Source organism: Acomys russatus, chromosome 22 (genome assembly GCF_903995435.1).
Source record: "Acomys russatus chromosome 22, mAcoRus1.1, whole genome shotgun sequence".
Taxonomy (NCBI): domain Eukaryota; kingdom Metazoa; phylum Chordata; class Mammalia; order Rodentia; family Muridae; genus Acomys; species Acomys russatus.
The window spans coordinates 12,119,520-12,135,634 of record NC_067158.1 but is presented as its reverse complement, the minus strand read 5'-3'; the positions used below and the strand labels follow the sequence as shown (position 1 = coordinate 12,135,634).

Below are 16,115 nucleotides of genomic sequence, written 5' to 3'. Positions count from 1 at the left end.
CTTCATAGGTGCAGTTTGGTAAGTTTGGTCAAACGCAAGCCCTATCACCATCAAGACTCCTTCCATCGAGCTGGGAAGTGCACAGTTTAACCCCAGCGCTCGGGAGGCAGGGGAGGTGAATCTCTGAGTTCCGGGACAGCCTGGTCTAAAGAGCAAGTTCCAGGACAGCCTGAGGTTACACAGAAAAAAACCTTATCTCAAAAAAACAAAACAGCAACAACAAAAGACTCTTTCCATCCCCTGGTGATGGGCAAAGAGATACCTTGGTGATGGTGGTGTTCTGTTATCAGTCAGGGGTAGAGCAGATGGCAGTCCTTTGTTCATCTTAGCTTGATGCCTGGCTTGGTGGCCAAAGCTGTTTCATGCCCTAGGGCACATAAAAGGGAAAAATCCTTCCATCACTTCAAGAGGCCCTTCTTGATCCAGCCTCCTCGCTGTCAATCACTCCTCCTATGCCCGTCCCAGGTAATCTACTCTTTTCTCCTTTTCCACAATGTCTGTAACTCGAACCCCGGAGCCCAGCCTGCTGTGTCTGGTTCTTTCCTTGGCAGCGAGCTTTGCTGTGTCAGCAGCATGCTGCTCTTTGCCCCTTCCCACTGCTTGGCAGTGTCAGCACCTGGTTGTCCCCAGCCTAAGCTGTCATGTGTGTAAAGTTTCTGTGAACATTCTAGCACACGCCTCTGTGTGCGTGTGGGTGTTCCCTTGGCGAGCAAGTGTGTGGAATGGCATCGTGCAAGTAGACATTCAACCTCAGAGGAAACTGCCGAAGTGTTTTCCAGACGGGAGGTGGCATGCGTCTTTCCCAGCACAGTCAGCACCACCACCCCCCACCACCCCCCCCCCCACCCCCCGTTGCTGCACATCCTCCGCTGCTCCTCCTTGCGTCCATGTTTTAAATTGGAGCCGTCTGGAGCTAGGCGATGGCATAGCAGTGTGACCTTAACTTCCACTTATCTTTTGACTAATGATGCCATAGATGTTTTTGGACATTCTTTAAAAAAAAAAAAAAAATAGGTGTGTTGTCACCTTATTGAGTTGGCAAGGCTCTTCATGTATACCAGCCCCGAGTGTGCTTGCTAAGGTGAGTGGCTGTGTATAGATCCTGAGGGCGTAAGTCCACATGTGTTTCTATGAACTGTGCCCACGCCCTCTACTTCCATAGTCTATACCCCAGCATCTCTCACCCATGCCCCCCCAGCTCCCGTTATATATTTGTCCCTCCTTCCAGATCTTTTTATTGTTGTTTTTTATTTGTTTGTTTGTTTTTTGAGACAGAATTTCTTTGTGTATCCCTGGCTGTCCTGGAATTTACTCTGCAGACCAAGCTGGCTTCAAACTCAGTAATTTACCTGCCTCTCTGCCTGTGCCTGTGCCTGTGCCTGTGCCTGTGCCTGTGCCTGTGCCCCTGCCCCTGCCTCTGCCCCTGCCTCTGCCTCCTGGCCTCTGCCTCTGCCTCTGCCTCCTGGCCCCTACCCCTGCCCTTGCCTCTGCCTCCTAGCATCTGCCTCTGCCTCTGCCTCCTGGCCCCTGCCCCTGCCCCTGCCCCTGCCCCTGCCTCTTGGCCTCTGCCTCTGCCTCCTGGCCTCTGTCTCTCTGTCTCCTGGCTTCTGCCTCTGCCTCTGCCTCCCAAGTGCTGGGACTAAAGGCATGCACCATCACTCCTCAGACTTCCTTTTCTTCCTCTAAAGGCTATGTCTTGCAAGTCTGTGTTAGGCTCAGGCATACATAGGCACAAAGCCCCTTGTCTTGCCTCCACCAAAATGAGTTCTGAATCCGAATACAGAGATGCCAGCTGGTGTGGCTCTGTACATTTTGGCTAGCTTTAGCTGAATTTCTGCAGTGGGTACCATGGCCTTCGCAGGGTGAAGGATGTCCTCGACCCCTTGTTTCCCCGGCAGTAGACACTCAGTCCTAACCTTCCTGGTCAGGAACCTAATACGCCATTCGTAATGTTGGCAGTCCTCGAGCAGCCCAGGAGCGCAAGGAGAAGCTGCCAGTGTTGGGGACAGTAGGCCATATGGCCAGTGTTCTGCCATCTTGTCAGAGCCTGCACCTTTAGGCTTCCATTTCTCCAGCAGTCTGTCATTTACCAGAAACCAGCTGACCCTGTTGTGGTTCAGCAGTTAGACTAAAGATGAGATTAAGATGGAGCCACCCTGTTATGGTTTATCAGTTAGACTAGATAAAGATAGAGCAAAATATTGGGTGTGGCAGAACATTATGGCCTGCTTGGAACTCCCCGTGTCTTGAGATAGCATGCTGCTGGGCTGCCATAGCAATAGGCTGCCCTATCACCTGCCTTATAAATACTGCTGCTTGAAAAATAAAATTTGAGGGCTTGATCAACGACTCAGACTTGCTCTCCTTTGTGTCTTGTATTTTCATACAGGTGAATCTCCTCCTGAGCTTTAGTTGAACCCCCACGGGTCGGGGTCATGCCAGTCTGAATTTCCACTAAACTATCTCTCTCACCGGCTAGACGCTAAACTCCCTGGAAGTCAGACACCAGTTTCTAGAAGTTATTCCTTAGGCCACACATATGACTAAAGCCGGAACAAGGTGGAGGAGAATAGCACAGTCGTGCAAAGGATGCCACGCAAAGTGTTCTGTATTCCCTAAACGTGGTTGTCCTGAGTACTGCAATATATAGGTAGACAGACAGACAGACAGATAAAAGAAACAAGTCACTTTTGTAACCTCAAATTGAGCACAGACTTGATTCTCAGCAGTATTGAAAAAATGAGTGATTCTCATGCCCTGATCATCAGTCCTAGCATTGGGCGTTCGCTAGGCCACATTTTACTGCTGTAACCAGTCCTACCTAAGACTGTATTTCTCACCACGTAGTTCAGTGTGGGAGGCCTGACAGCTTGGGAGCTTCTCCACATAGTTGGAAATCCAGGCTTCTTCAATTCCATGGCTGTGGCCACTCCCTAAAGCCAAGCTGTCATCTGTGTCTAAGCTGAGGAAAGGCGGGCAGACCTACGCTCTTCTTAGGCATGTGGGCCTGGAAATTGTCCAGTCCCTTGGAGGCAGCTTGCTGTAAGAAAAGCTGAGAGAGACACAGTAGCCAAGAGCTCATCAGCAGCAGCATAGTGGACGAAGAGGTCATGTATCTGGGCCCACAGATGATGACCTCTTCCATAGCCCGCTCCTCTGTGTGTCTCCACTCCACACCTCCTCCTCACACAGAGAATACACATCAGCCCGTGCAGCTCCTGCACCCAAGGCAAAGTACGGGATCTCAGAGAGGCAGGAGACAGAGCTCCCCATGCATGCAGACAATGCTGCTAGTTGGTCGTCATCGTGAATGAAAAGCTAGTTAACGATCTACGGTGGGACAGGAGAGCATGCTTAGGGGATCTGTGTTAGGTTTCCATCACTGCGATAAACGCCTGACATAATCAACAACATAGAAAAAGAAAAGGTTGACTTTGGCTCACGATTTGTTAACTGTCTCTGCCCTTGACTGGTTGGCTAGTCCTGCGCCTTGGGACCTGTGACACAATTCTCATGGGAGAGTGTAATGGAGTAAAGCCACTCATCTTGTGCCTAGAAAGTGAAAGAAAGAAAAGGCGGGACTCACACCACGCTGTCATGGGGCACATCCCCAGCTCCACCCCCATGCTGTGACATAAAGTGTTCCCTATCCCTATTGGACCTTGGGAGGGCATTTAAGGACTAAACTTAAGTGTCAGATGCCATTTGGAAAGGGAACGAACGAGAAGCAAAAACCCATAGCAAAGAGCGTGTAGCACCGCGCAGGACCTGGGTGGACGCGGTGAGTGTATTCCTGAGAACACTCGCTCCTCCTCTGGGGCTCGCTCATGCGCTCCCCAGCTTCAGCCACACTGTTGGAAGATTTGTGGACACGCTGAGTGTCCACACTTCCTCTCACAGCCCAATCCCGCCTGCTAGTATATGGGTCCCAAGAATTATCTTGGTTTGGGTTTGAATAATCAAAGACTTCTTTTCAAACCCAGCCTATAGGCCCCCTACACCCCCAAATCTTCATAGATATCTCCTTTCTTTTCCCATACAGAACTGCCAGTGGATCTTCCTGCTGTAGCTTAAATATCTCCCTATCTTCTCCTAACAGTGGGACTTAGATGCCTCTGGGATAGCACATTGGGGTGAGAGGTCACATCAAATTAATCCAGCCAGTGTGAGTCCCTTTGCTTAACGATGCGTCAAAACCAGCCTTTGCCATGGCTTCCTGGGGGTTGTTCGCTCCAGTTTTGGAACAGTCAAGAAGTACTTCACAGCTCTGGCCCTGCTGAGGTGCCACGTGGTGCCTGAGTAGTATCAGTAACGACACAAAGGGTGTGGCCGCGATTAAGGGAGTAAAAAGCCCACATTTCCTGTGAGAGCAGAGTGTTTACCAGTCGTTCTCTCTCTTTTTATTGTGATGAAATATGCATACCATAAAGTACGCCGTTTGTAACCATTTGAAAGATTTTAAGATTTGTGTGTGTGTGTGTGTGTGTGTGTGTGTGTGTGTGTGTGCGTGTGCGCGAGCACATAAGAAGGCATCAGAACCCTTGGAGCTGGAGTTACAGGTCACTGTGAGCCACCTAGAGTGAGTTCTGAGAACCAAATTCATATCTCTGGAAGAACAGCAAGCAGTCTCAACCACTGGGCTGTCTCTCCAGGACGCATGTTGATCGGTTCTTTTTTTTTTTCATAGTTTTTAATAATACAGTTTGGGGGCTGGAGAGATGATGGCTCAGAGGTTAAGAGCACTGACTGCTCTTCCAGAGGTCCTGAGTTCAGTTCCCAGCAACCACATGGTGGCTCACAACCGTCTATAGTGTGATCTGATGCCCCCTTCTGGCCTGCAGGGGCACACAGACAGACCACTGTATACATAATCAATCAATCAATCAATCAATCATCAATCAATAAAAATTTGGGCCAGGTGGTGGTGGTGTATGCCTTTAATCCCAGCACTCAGGAGGCAGAGGCAAGCAGATCTGTGAGTTTGAGGCTAGCCTGGTCTACAAAGCGAGTCTAGGACAGCCAGGGCTATTACACAGAGAAACCAAACAGAACAAACAAACAAAAAAAACCAACAAAACAAGAAAATAACTTAGTGGTATTAAGTACTAACATTGTATAACTCCCCACAATTTCCAAAACCCATTTAATCATTCCATTCGGAAACTGACTAACTTCCTATGCCTACTCTTTCTGTTTCAACGACTTACCTGTTTTATTTACAAAAGAGGAATCATCACGCCCCTTTATATCAGGCTTATTTTATGTAGCATAATGTTGTGGAGGTTGATCTGTGTTATAGTGTGTATCAAAACTTCATTCTTTTCCATGGCTAAGTAGCATTTCCTGGTTTGCACAAGTGTCTTTTCCTTCTTTCATTCATCAACTGATAGGTAGTTTGGGGCGGTGTGTTTACCTTTTGGCTGTTGTGAGTAGCACTCCTATGGCTCCTATGACTGACAAGTATTTGTTTGAGTCCCTGTTTCACTTCTTTCTTTCTTTCTTTCTTTCTTTCTTTCTTTCTTTCTTTCGTTTGTTTTTTGAGACAGGGTTTCTCGGTGTAGCCTTGGCTGTCCTGGACTCACTTTACAGACCAGGCTGGCCTCAAGCCCACAGACATCCGCCTGCCTCTGCCTCCCCGAGTCCTGTTCCAGTTCTTTAAGAGATTTGCTTAGTCATGCAATTGCTGAGTCATATGGAACCTCTATGTTTAACTTTGCGATGAGTCACCAAGCCGTTTTGCACAGCAACTGAATTGTTTACATCCCCAGCGGCAGTACACAAGGGATCCAAACATCCTTCCCTGTCAGCACACCATCATGGCCAACAACACTTGCTATTTTCTGTCCCCCTTACTCAGCCTCTTTCTAAGATAACTCTTTTAGGGGATGGGTGTCTCACAGTGACATTTCCCCAGGGACTAGCAACACCTGTTCTCGTCATTTTTTATCAGCTCTTAAGTCTTCTGGAGAAAAAGGTCTGTTCTAATCTTTCTCTTCTTCTTGCTGAGTTATAAGAATTTTTCTTATTGACAGATGTGACCCAAGGCCTTTCTAGATTTGTAAGTCTGTTCTTCCATCACTGCTCTCTTGATAGCGTCCTTCAGCCCACTAGGTCTGCTCTTGTTATCATTTTCCTTTTTAAAAATTTTATTTATTTACTTTATGTATATGATCATTTTGTTTGCCACAAGAGGACATCAGATTACATTATATTATATATAATATATATTATATATAATACATAGTATAATATATTACATAATATTAGATATTAAATAGATGGTTGTGAGCCACCATGTGCTTGCTGGGAATTGAACTCAGGACCTCTGGAAGAGCAGACCGTGCTCTTAATCTCTGAGCCATCTCTCTAGCCCCAAGATGGGGCTCATCCTGCCTCATCCTTCTGAGCCTCTAGAGCCTCTAGAACTACTGGAATAGGCCACCACATATGACTCTTAGATGTTGATGAAGTCTGATTGTTCCAGTGTCCTTGGTGATACATTTAAAAGTTATTCCAGGGCTCGGTGTATAGCTCAGTGGCAGAGCACTGGCATAAAGACCTAGACTTGATCCTCAGCACTACAAAACAGTTAAAAGAGAGGTTTTTTTTTGTTAACTCCAAAAAGATTTGTCCTGTATCTTCTAAGAATGCTCTGATTCCACCACTTCAATCCACTTCTTTGTAAATTAATTTTAAAATCTTATTTAAAGATTTATTTATGACTGTGTATACAGTGCTCTGCCTGCACGTACACCTGCAGGCCAGAAGAGGGCACCAGATCACATTATAGACGGCTGTGAGCCACCATGTGGTTGCTGGGAATTCAACCCAGGACCTCTGCAAGAGCAGTCACTGCCCTTTACCTCTGAGCCATCTCGCCAGCCCTGTAAATTAATTTTTGATGAGCATATAAAGTAATGGCTTTCATTGTGACGTCCTCACACACACACATCTAACACCACCACCTGAGTCCATCCCCCATTGATCACCTCAGGTTCACGTTTGTTATGGTATTGGGAAAGAATTCACCTTCAGTCTTATGTACAGGGCTGTCAGATTTGTCCAGCATCATTTGTTGAAGGGATTGCTTATGTTCCATTGAACTGTCTTAGTACTTTTGTCAAAAATCAAGTGACCATGAGATATGATATTTTGTTTCACTGAGCTCTATGTCTGTCATTAAGCCAATGTCTATCATAATATTCTTTCGGTCCCTAGGCTACTTTGCAGTAACTTTGAAACTGAGGCTATTTGCTGTGACTTTCCCAGCAGCGCTGCCTTCCCATGCATAAGTGCGGTGCCGTCCATTTGTGGAGGTGTCCTCTTGTTTCTTTCCGTAACGCTTTGCAGTTGTCAATGAGTCTTCTGCCCCCTTGATTTTATTCTCAAGTAGCTCCTTCTTTGGTGCTGTTGTAAATGGAGTCACTTTTACACTTTTTTCCCCCCCGAGACAGAGTTTCTCTGTGTAGCCTTGACTGTCCTAGACTCGCTTTGTAGACCAGGCTGCCCTCGAGCTTACAGTGATCCACCTGCCTCTGCCTGCCTCCTGACTGCTCGGATTAAAGGCATGCACCACCACACCTGGAACTTTTAAAAATTACTTGTTGCTGGTGTATAAAAATGACTAACTGGGGCCTGGAGAGATGGCTCAGTGGTTAAGAGCGCTGCCCACTCTTCCAAAGGTCCTGAATTCAATTCCCAGCAACCACATGGTGACTCACAACCATCTACAGTAGTGAGGCCTGGCGCCCTCTTCTGGTGGACAGGCATACATGAAGGTGAAACACTGTATACTTAAATAAATAAATCTTTAAAAAAAAATGACTAACTGGGTGAGGTGGCACAGGCCTTTAATCCCAGCACTCAGGAGGCAGAGGCAGGTGGATTGCTGTGAGTTAGAGGCCAGCCTGGTATACAAAGCGAGTCTAGGACAACCAAGGCTACACAGAGAACCCTGCCTTGAAATAACAAAACAAAACAAAACAACAAGCAAAAACTGGCTTTTCTGTGACGATTTTTATATCCTGCAACTTCAGTGAATTTGGTGCATTAACTCGAACATTTTTATGGATTACTGGGACCTCCTACAGATATGGTGATGTCATCTGAATTGAAGATAATTTGAAGTCAATTTGGACACCGAAGAAAATTTTATAAATTAAGCCACTTGTAAATAGCTAATTTCTTTTTTTCTCACAGTTCTCACAGTCTGGGAAGTCCAAGATCAAGTTGTTGTGTGGTCAGGGCCCATTCCTCATGTCTGTCTGTCTGTCTCTGTCTGTCTCTGTCTCTCTCTCTCTCTCTCTCTCCCTCTCTCTCTCCAGAGTTTCTCTGTCTAACAGCCTTAACTGTCCTGGACTCACTCTGTAGGTGAGGCTGGCCTCGAACTCACAGCAATCTGCCTGCCTCTGCCTCTCTGAGTGCTGGGATTACAGGCAAGCGCCACCACGCCCAGCACTCAGGTCTCATTTTCTATGTCAACACGCAGTATAAGGGGCAAGAAGCTCTCTGGGGCCTCTTCCGTGACCGCATTCCTGACGGCTCTGCTCTTGTGACCTAACTGCCTTTTAGAGTCCTCACCCTAAGATCATCTCACTGGACGATCTTATTAGGATTTGAGAGTAAAACGCATGCATTCTGTAGCCCTTTTCAGTTTGGGTATCTTTATTTGTTTTTCCTTCCCCAATTGTCCGGGCTAGACACTTCAGCACTGCGTTGCTCAGAAGCGGAGATCATGGGATTCCTTGTCATGTCCCTGCCTTAGTGGAGGAGAAGCTGAGTATGATGTCAGCTGTGTGTCCTCCTCTGTGACATGTTCACAGGTCTCACGGACTGGGACTTCATAGGAGCCACAACTGTATCTTCTTACACTGTCCTATCCTATCCTGGTCTCCTCTCGACCACAAGCAGTTCCCAGCTGTCTCCCTCACATGCCCCCTGTAGCATTTGCTATGCAGGAGGCTTACTGGGGAGCGGAGGGGATGATTTCTGGCTGGTTTTGTTCATCTGAAATCTCTCACTGTCCCCTTTCTGCCGGAGACTACTTTGGAAGGCCACAGAATGCTTGCCATAGCCCCCCCCCCCCCCCCCCGCCAGTGCTTTAAGATGTCACCGTCTGGCCTGTGCAGCTTCTAATGAGAACTGGCCTCTCAGTCCCCCTGCGCTGTGTGTCGAATTTCACTCTTCCCTTGCAGGTTTAATAAGTCTCCTTGTCTTTTGACACTGTGGCTATAATATTTCTCAGCCTGGATCACTTGGAGTTTGCATGTGCATCTGTATTCCCCATTACACTTGGAAAACTGCTTCGCCATTATCTCTCCAACTATTTTCCTGCCCTTTGTCGCCTCTCTTCCCCCTTCTAGAAGCAATTGCCTTTATGATGGTATGTTTGACAGGTCTCCTGAGTCCCTCAAGTTTTGTTCATTTTTTTTTCTCTCCCTTTTCTTTTTTCTCTTCTGCAGACTGAATACTTCCAACTGCCTTATTTTCAACTTCGCTGATTATCTTATGGCCTTTAAGGTCTTTGGTTGAGGGCTGGAAAGATGGCTCAATGCTTACGAGCACTGGCTGCTCTTCCAGAGGACCCAGGTTTGATTCCCAGCACCCACACAGTGACTTACAGGTTGTCTGTAAGTCCAGTGCCATGGGATCCAGCTCCCTCTCTCTGGCCTCTGAGGGCACCAAGCACACACGTGGTGCACAGACATACATACTGCTAAAACATCCCTACACATAAGATAAAAATAAATGACTTAAACAGAGAAACCCTGTTTCAAAAACCCAAAAATAATAAACAAATAACTTAAAACATCTGCCGCTGAGCCCTTCAGTGATGTTTGCATGTTCATTATTAGGCTTTTAAGCTCCAAAATCTCTATTGATTCCTTTTAAAACCTCCTGTGCTTTGTGGTGTGTGTGTGTGTGTGTGTGTGTGTGTGTGTGTGTGTGTGTGTGTGTTTCAAGACAGGGTCTCTCTGTGTACCCTTGGCTGTTCTGGGCTTGATTTGTAGACCAGGCTGGCCTTGAACTCACCAAGATCTGCCTGCCCCTGCCTCCTGAATGCTGGGATTAAAGGAGTGCGCCACCACTCCTGGCTACCTCCTGTGCTTTTATGATCATTTCTATATGTCTCCCATGACTCCCCTAATTCTCCAGACACTAAGCATGTCTGAGTGCCTAACTAATGGTTTCTTTTGAGTTCTTTTTTCACTGCGATCTCCATTTCCTCACACTCTCTTAGGAGTCCCTAAGAGAATAGGGCTGATAGAATTTATACTAAAGGGAGATTATTAGAGGGGCTCTTTTTTTTTTTTTTTTTAAGATTTATTTATTTATTATGTTTACGGTGTTCTGCCTGCAGGCCAGAAGAGGGCACCAGATTGCATCATAGATGGTTGTGAGCCATCATGTGGTTGCTGGGAATTGAACTCATGGCCTTTGGAAGAACAGAGAGTGCTCTTAACCTCTGAGCCATCTCTCTAAGCCAGCTACTCAAGTCATGAGGCCTCCACTGTCCCGGCCTGGGGCCGAAAGGCAAGGATGAGTCCTGGAGGGGCTGGGCGGCTCTGGTGTCCGCGAAGGCAGACAGCAGCGGTGGGCAGCCGCAGGGCAGATGAACGTGGGTGTCGGGCTAGACAGCTGCTCAGTCCTTCTGATCCATCCCCACTCCATGCCCACACTCTGCCCCGCCCCCACCCCACGCAGAGTGCTGGCTTCTCACTGTCACTCCTCATGGCCGCCCCACACCTCCAGCCTCCTCTTGCAACCAGGGACAAGCAGAGCGGCCACCACACTCCCTCATCTGCCAGCTGAAGCGATCTGTTTCCCACACAAGCAGCTCCGAGGTTGTTTCCTGACCCATGTGTGCCTGTCCTAGAACGCTCCCTCCACATCTAGTCAGGAAGAATGAAGTCTTGAACAAGTGATCCCAGCACCTGGGAGGTAGAGGCAGGAGGATCATGAGTTTGAGGCCATCATGAGTAGACAGCAAGACTCTGTCACAAAGGAGGAGGAAGAGGAGGAGGAGGAGAGGAGTAAGCCGCTGTTAAATCTTAGCAATCTTAGAGCCAGAGAGGCCTGGCTATGAATCCCACGGGGTGGTCGGCAGCTGGGGCATCCTTGTAAATCTCTTAACTCTCCACAATGCACACAAGCTGTAACTTGACCAAAACTCTGACACAGCATCCTACAAGAGGTAGTCAGTGATCTCAGCTCAGCTGTGGCATTTGTCAGGGTGTGCTCGGCTGCCTCTTAGTCTGTCTCCCTCTTGTTCTCCATCCTCAGCATCCTGGTCACAAACCACTCCCCACTGTGCCACCTCCCACTCACCAGGCCCATGGCCTGCCCCTTTACACAAAGGCCCAGCCAACTCCTAGTTCACTCTGTGGTAAGCAAACACTTGCGACACTTACTGGCCTCCATACCCCATTGCATCAGTGTGCCTGTACCTGGAGCCCAGCTAATACTGAGGACAATCAGAGAACAAGCCAACTGGGGATGGCTGACTTTGCGGGCTCCCTGGGATGCACTTATCCACTTTCTTTCCCTCTGGCATAAGGGGCCTGAAATTTTTGGCCAATTTAACTGTGACTCTAACCCTTAATTTTTTGTTTAAAAAAAAAAAAGGCTCTTTTTTTCCCCCCAAGACAAGGTTTCTCTGTGTAGCCTTGGCTGTCCTGGACTTGCTTTTGTAGACCAGGCTGGCCTCGAACTCACAATGATGTGCCTGCCTCTGCCTCCTGAGTGCTGGGATCACAGGCATGCACCATCACACCGGCTAATGGTTCCCATCTTTAATCCCAGCACTAGGGAGGCAGAGGTAGGTGGATCACTGTGAGTTCGAGGCCAGCCAGTCTACAAAGCAAGTCCAGGACATCCAAGGCCACACAGAGAAACCCTGCCTCAAAACATCACAAAAAAACAAAACAAAAACCTATTCATATTTACACCATTAAATGGTGACTCATTCGTTGTTATTTCCTTCAACATGAAAATCATTAATTTCTCCTACACATGTCCATGGCAAAAACACATTATTAACAAACAATATAAAAAAGAAACAACCATTTGGTTCATGTTAGCAATGTGCTGCCACGTTTAAAAAATTACTTCCAAGACTTGGAGACTTAAGATGAGTTGACTTTACTCTCCTACATGTTTTCTGTGGGTCCAACAGACAGTCGGCCTTATGGTATGTCCTAAGGGTTTAGTCGTCAAGGGAGTGGCTGGTCAGCAGCAGCAGCAAGCTTGACTGTGTCTGGTAGACCTGTTGACAATATGGCAGAGCAGCAGTGTCATCACTTACTCCTTCCAATGTCATGGGGACACTCAGCTTCCCATAGCATGCTCTCATCTGATGGCACTTGGCCTCCCTCAGAGGGAACAGACTGAGAGAGAAAAAGGCAGGAACCACAGTGTCTTATGGCCTAGCTGCTATCATTTCTACAAGATCCCATCCATTACTCAGGACAGACTTATGCAGAACAGGGGATAGAAGTGTCCCCAGTTAGACACCGGGGACAGCGTGTAATAAAGAACAGCAGGAGGGTGGCTGGAATCCCTTTGAACAGAATGTCATTGCCATCTTTTGCTGTGACAATGTCTGCTAAGAAGCAACTTAAGGGGAGCCTTGTTTTGGCTTACAGTTTTAAGAGACACAGTCCATCATGGCGGGTAAGGAATAGCTGTAGACCATGACGCAGCTGGTTTCACACTGAGCCCACAGTCAAGAAGCAGAAAAGAAGACAGGTAGTGGGGTCTGGCTCTAAAACCATTAAGACCTGCCTCCCAGTGACTCACTCCCTCTAGTGAGGCTCCATCTCCTAGAGGCGCCACAACCTTCCAAGATAGCACCCCAGCTGGGGGACCGAGTATCCAGATGCATGAGCCTGTGAGGACTATCTCGTATTTGACAACTACACATACTAACAGTAAAGACCAATGTGAGAGCTGGAGGGAGGGCTTGGCAGCAAAGAGCGCCCACTGGCTGTTCTCCTGGGTTCCATTCCCAGCACCCCCATAGTGACTCACAACCATCTGTAACTCCAGTCTCAGGGGTCCAATGACCTCTTTTGTGGCTTCCTCCAGCACCACACACACATGGCACGCCAACATGCATGAAGGCAGGACTCCCATGTGCATTGATTTCGAAACGAGAGCAACCTTACCTTTTACAAAAATAGTTTTGTTTCAAACATTTTTGGTTTGCTTTGGTTTTTTTGTTTGTTTGTTTGTTTGTTTGTTTGTTTGGGTTTTTTGTTTTTTTTTTGTTTTTCCGAGACAGGGTTTCTCTGTGTAGCCTTGGCTGTCCTGGACTCGCTTTGTAGACCAGGCTGGCCTCGAACTCACACAGCACTCCACCTGTTCTTTCAAACGTTTTATCTTATTATCACTGTGTGTGTACAGGTCAGACAACAGCTCTGAGGAGTTGGTTCTCTCCGTCTTTCTTTAATTTGTTTTATGTTTGTGGATGCTTTGCTTGCGTGTATGTCTGTGCACCATGAGTGTGCCTGGTGCCCAGAGAGGCCAGAAGAGGGAACTTGGAGTTATAGCGGGTTGTGACTTACCACGTGGATGCCAGGAATTGAACCTGGGTCCTTTGGAAGAGCACCCAGTGCTCTTAAGTGCTAAGCCATCTCCCTGGTTCCCACTCCTTAATCTTACATGGTTCTAGGGAGCAAACTCAAGTCGTCAGGCTTCCATGCAGGTGCTTTACTCGCCGAGCCATTTTGTCAGCCTTCAGCATTACCTTTGCCATGACTGCATCTAAGTACCGCACAATGTTGTGACCCATTTTTTTTCTACTAGAATGAATAATCCGGAATAACAGTTACTATGCTTGTCATGCTCTTACCTCGAGGTAAATGAAAAGAAAACCCAGCCAAGTATAGCAATTGGCTTCTTGAACAAGGCACAGGCTGGGGAAGAGGATGGCCCCCGGATAAGAGCACTTGCTGTGCAAGTGAGAGAACCTGAGATTGGCGCCCCAGTACTCACACAAAAGCCATGTGTGTCCGCATATTACTGAAACACCAGGATTTGAAAGACAGAGACAGGCAGATCCCGGGAGCTCACGGCAGCCAGCCTTAGCTAAAACAAGAGGTCCATGTTCAGTGTGAGACCCTTTCTCGAAAAAATAAGATGGTGAGTGATAGAAACGTTACCCAGCAACGTCCTCCAGCCTCTTCTGCAGCAGTGCATAGGTGTACGCACCTGCACATGAACATCACACACACACATGCACACACACACATGCACACACACATGCACAAACACCACACACACACACGCACCTGCACACAAACACCACACACACACACACATGCACCTGCACACAAACACCCACACACACATGCACACGCATGTGCACACATACATACAAGAGGAGAAAAAAGGAGGTATAGGGTTACAAAGTAGGACATAGAAAATGGTCCCTCCAGTCTGCACACTTCCTCTATCAGAAAAAGATGAGATGGAGACATGTCCTAACTCAGGCCTGAGAAGCTCTATTGGTTTCTCCAAATCCTAAGCAGGCGCTGCTCATGCTTGTGCCCATCATGAGATCTCGTCCCTCAGGCACCCTTCTGTCCTGGTCCCTCTTCTCTGGACAGGCTATCCCAGCCCTGACTCTTGAGTGTAGGAAGTCCATGGTTACTCTGCCCTTGCTTCGGTGTGGTGCTCAAGGACAAGGTGGGTCACAGGAGGGGACATGGAGTCGCTAGAGCTTGGGCCTGGGTGCTTAGCCAGCTGGGTCCCATTCTTCCCTCAAAGGTGCCAGTGAATGGAGAGAGATCACCCCCTGGAACGGGTTCTGAGGAGCAAGTGCAAGCAGTCTAGCCAAGACGGAAAGTAGATTGGTTTGCTTCTGGCTTCGCCTTGGTCCACCTCCCACCTGCCTGCCCCCTTCCCCCTTCCCCCTCCCCCTCCCCCTCCCACAGAACAGAGGTTGAGAATTTGCCTCCTTCTCATCTGTGCTGTGGTGGCTTGCCCTAGGAGATGGGAGCAAGATGCCCCACCCCACCCCACCCTCAGGTAGCTGGTCCTTGGTCCAAGACCAGCTACCCCAAATTTAGGCATGAGTTCAAACCCTGTAGCAAAAGGGGCTCAGAGCCAGGGGTTGGGTGGTCAGTGACTTGTCACATGAGGTCTGGTGAGGCCAGCTTTGCTCTATTTTGGGAAAGAGATCGATCGTGTCGAGGGGTGACCATACTGGCCAATCGCAGGAGAACCTGGCATTCTGACAAGATACCCTATGTACCCTGACCTACTTGCCAAGGCAGCTAATTTTAGCATGGCTTGGAGATGCCAGCAAGTGCAGAGTATGTTGGGGTCACTTCTGGCCAAGGAAAAGATTATGGGGTGTCTGAACATATAGCAGAGGAGCCCAAAATGTCCCGAGCATAGCTATCACAAAATCCAACAGTCTCCTTCATTCTATTTCTTATTGTTGTGTTCAAAGCAATTTAAAGAGGATCCACTGACAGAAAAAAAAAAAATTCTGAGCAAAACACATATTGTTTTACTTGGTGGGCATGTTAGGGCAGCCAGGGGACCTGTGCTCCGGTGCCTTTCTCACCCCACCCCACCCCATGGCCGCGCTCCATCCTTTCCACAGAAGCTTGGCTTCCTTCCTTCCCCTCCCCCTTCCCAGCCAAGTTCCATGCCGGAGCCCCAGACTGTGCCATGAACAGCCAACCCCTCCATAGTTGAAAACTCCTGAGGATCCCCAGTGCTCCTGGAGCAACTCCGAAGCCTTGCCGCCACACACGGCTCCTCCTCACACACAGTCCCTACCTGTTTCCCTCCTGCCCGTCAAGGCGCCCGATTACTGTCTTCTTCAACAATCTGAGAGGTGGGCTTGTGGGTAGGCTGGCTCCAGCCAGCTGCCGTGTCAACCTCTCAACAGCCATCCTAGCCAGTATTCAGAGAACATGGCAGCCTGCCTCACAGCCCTGTCCTGGTGGCCTTTGTCAAACCTGACCCCACGTGGTTCTTTGTCCTAGCTCTGGCCCTGACCCTGTGGCAGTCTGTCGGCAGAGTATTTCAGCAGCCACCCATCAGGCCCATTAGTGCAGAAGTCCTTGGCTGCCCGCCTTTTGCAACACTCAGCCAGTCAG

At 48.3% G+C, this 16,115-nt stretch overlaps 1 non-coding gene across 1 annotated transcript; it reads left to right on the top strand.

Annotated features, from left to right (window-relative positions):
• Positions 1-235: 235 nt before the first annotated feature.
• On the top strand, positions 236-380 carry LOC127206024 (small nucleolar RNA SNORA48). The gene has a single exon (XR_007832720.1). It is a non-coding gene; the product is annotated as a small nucleolar RNA SNORA48 (small nucleolar RNA).
• The last annotated feature ends 15,735 nt before the right edge of the window (positions 381-16,115 follow it).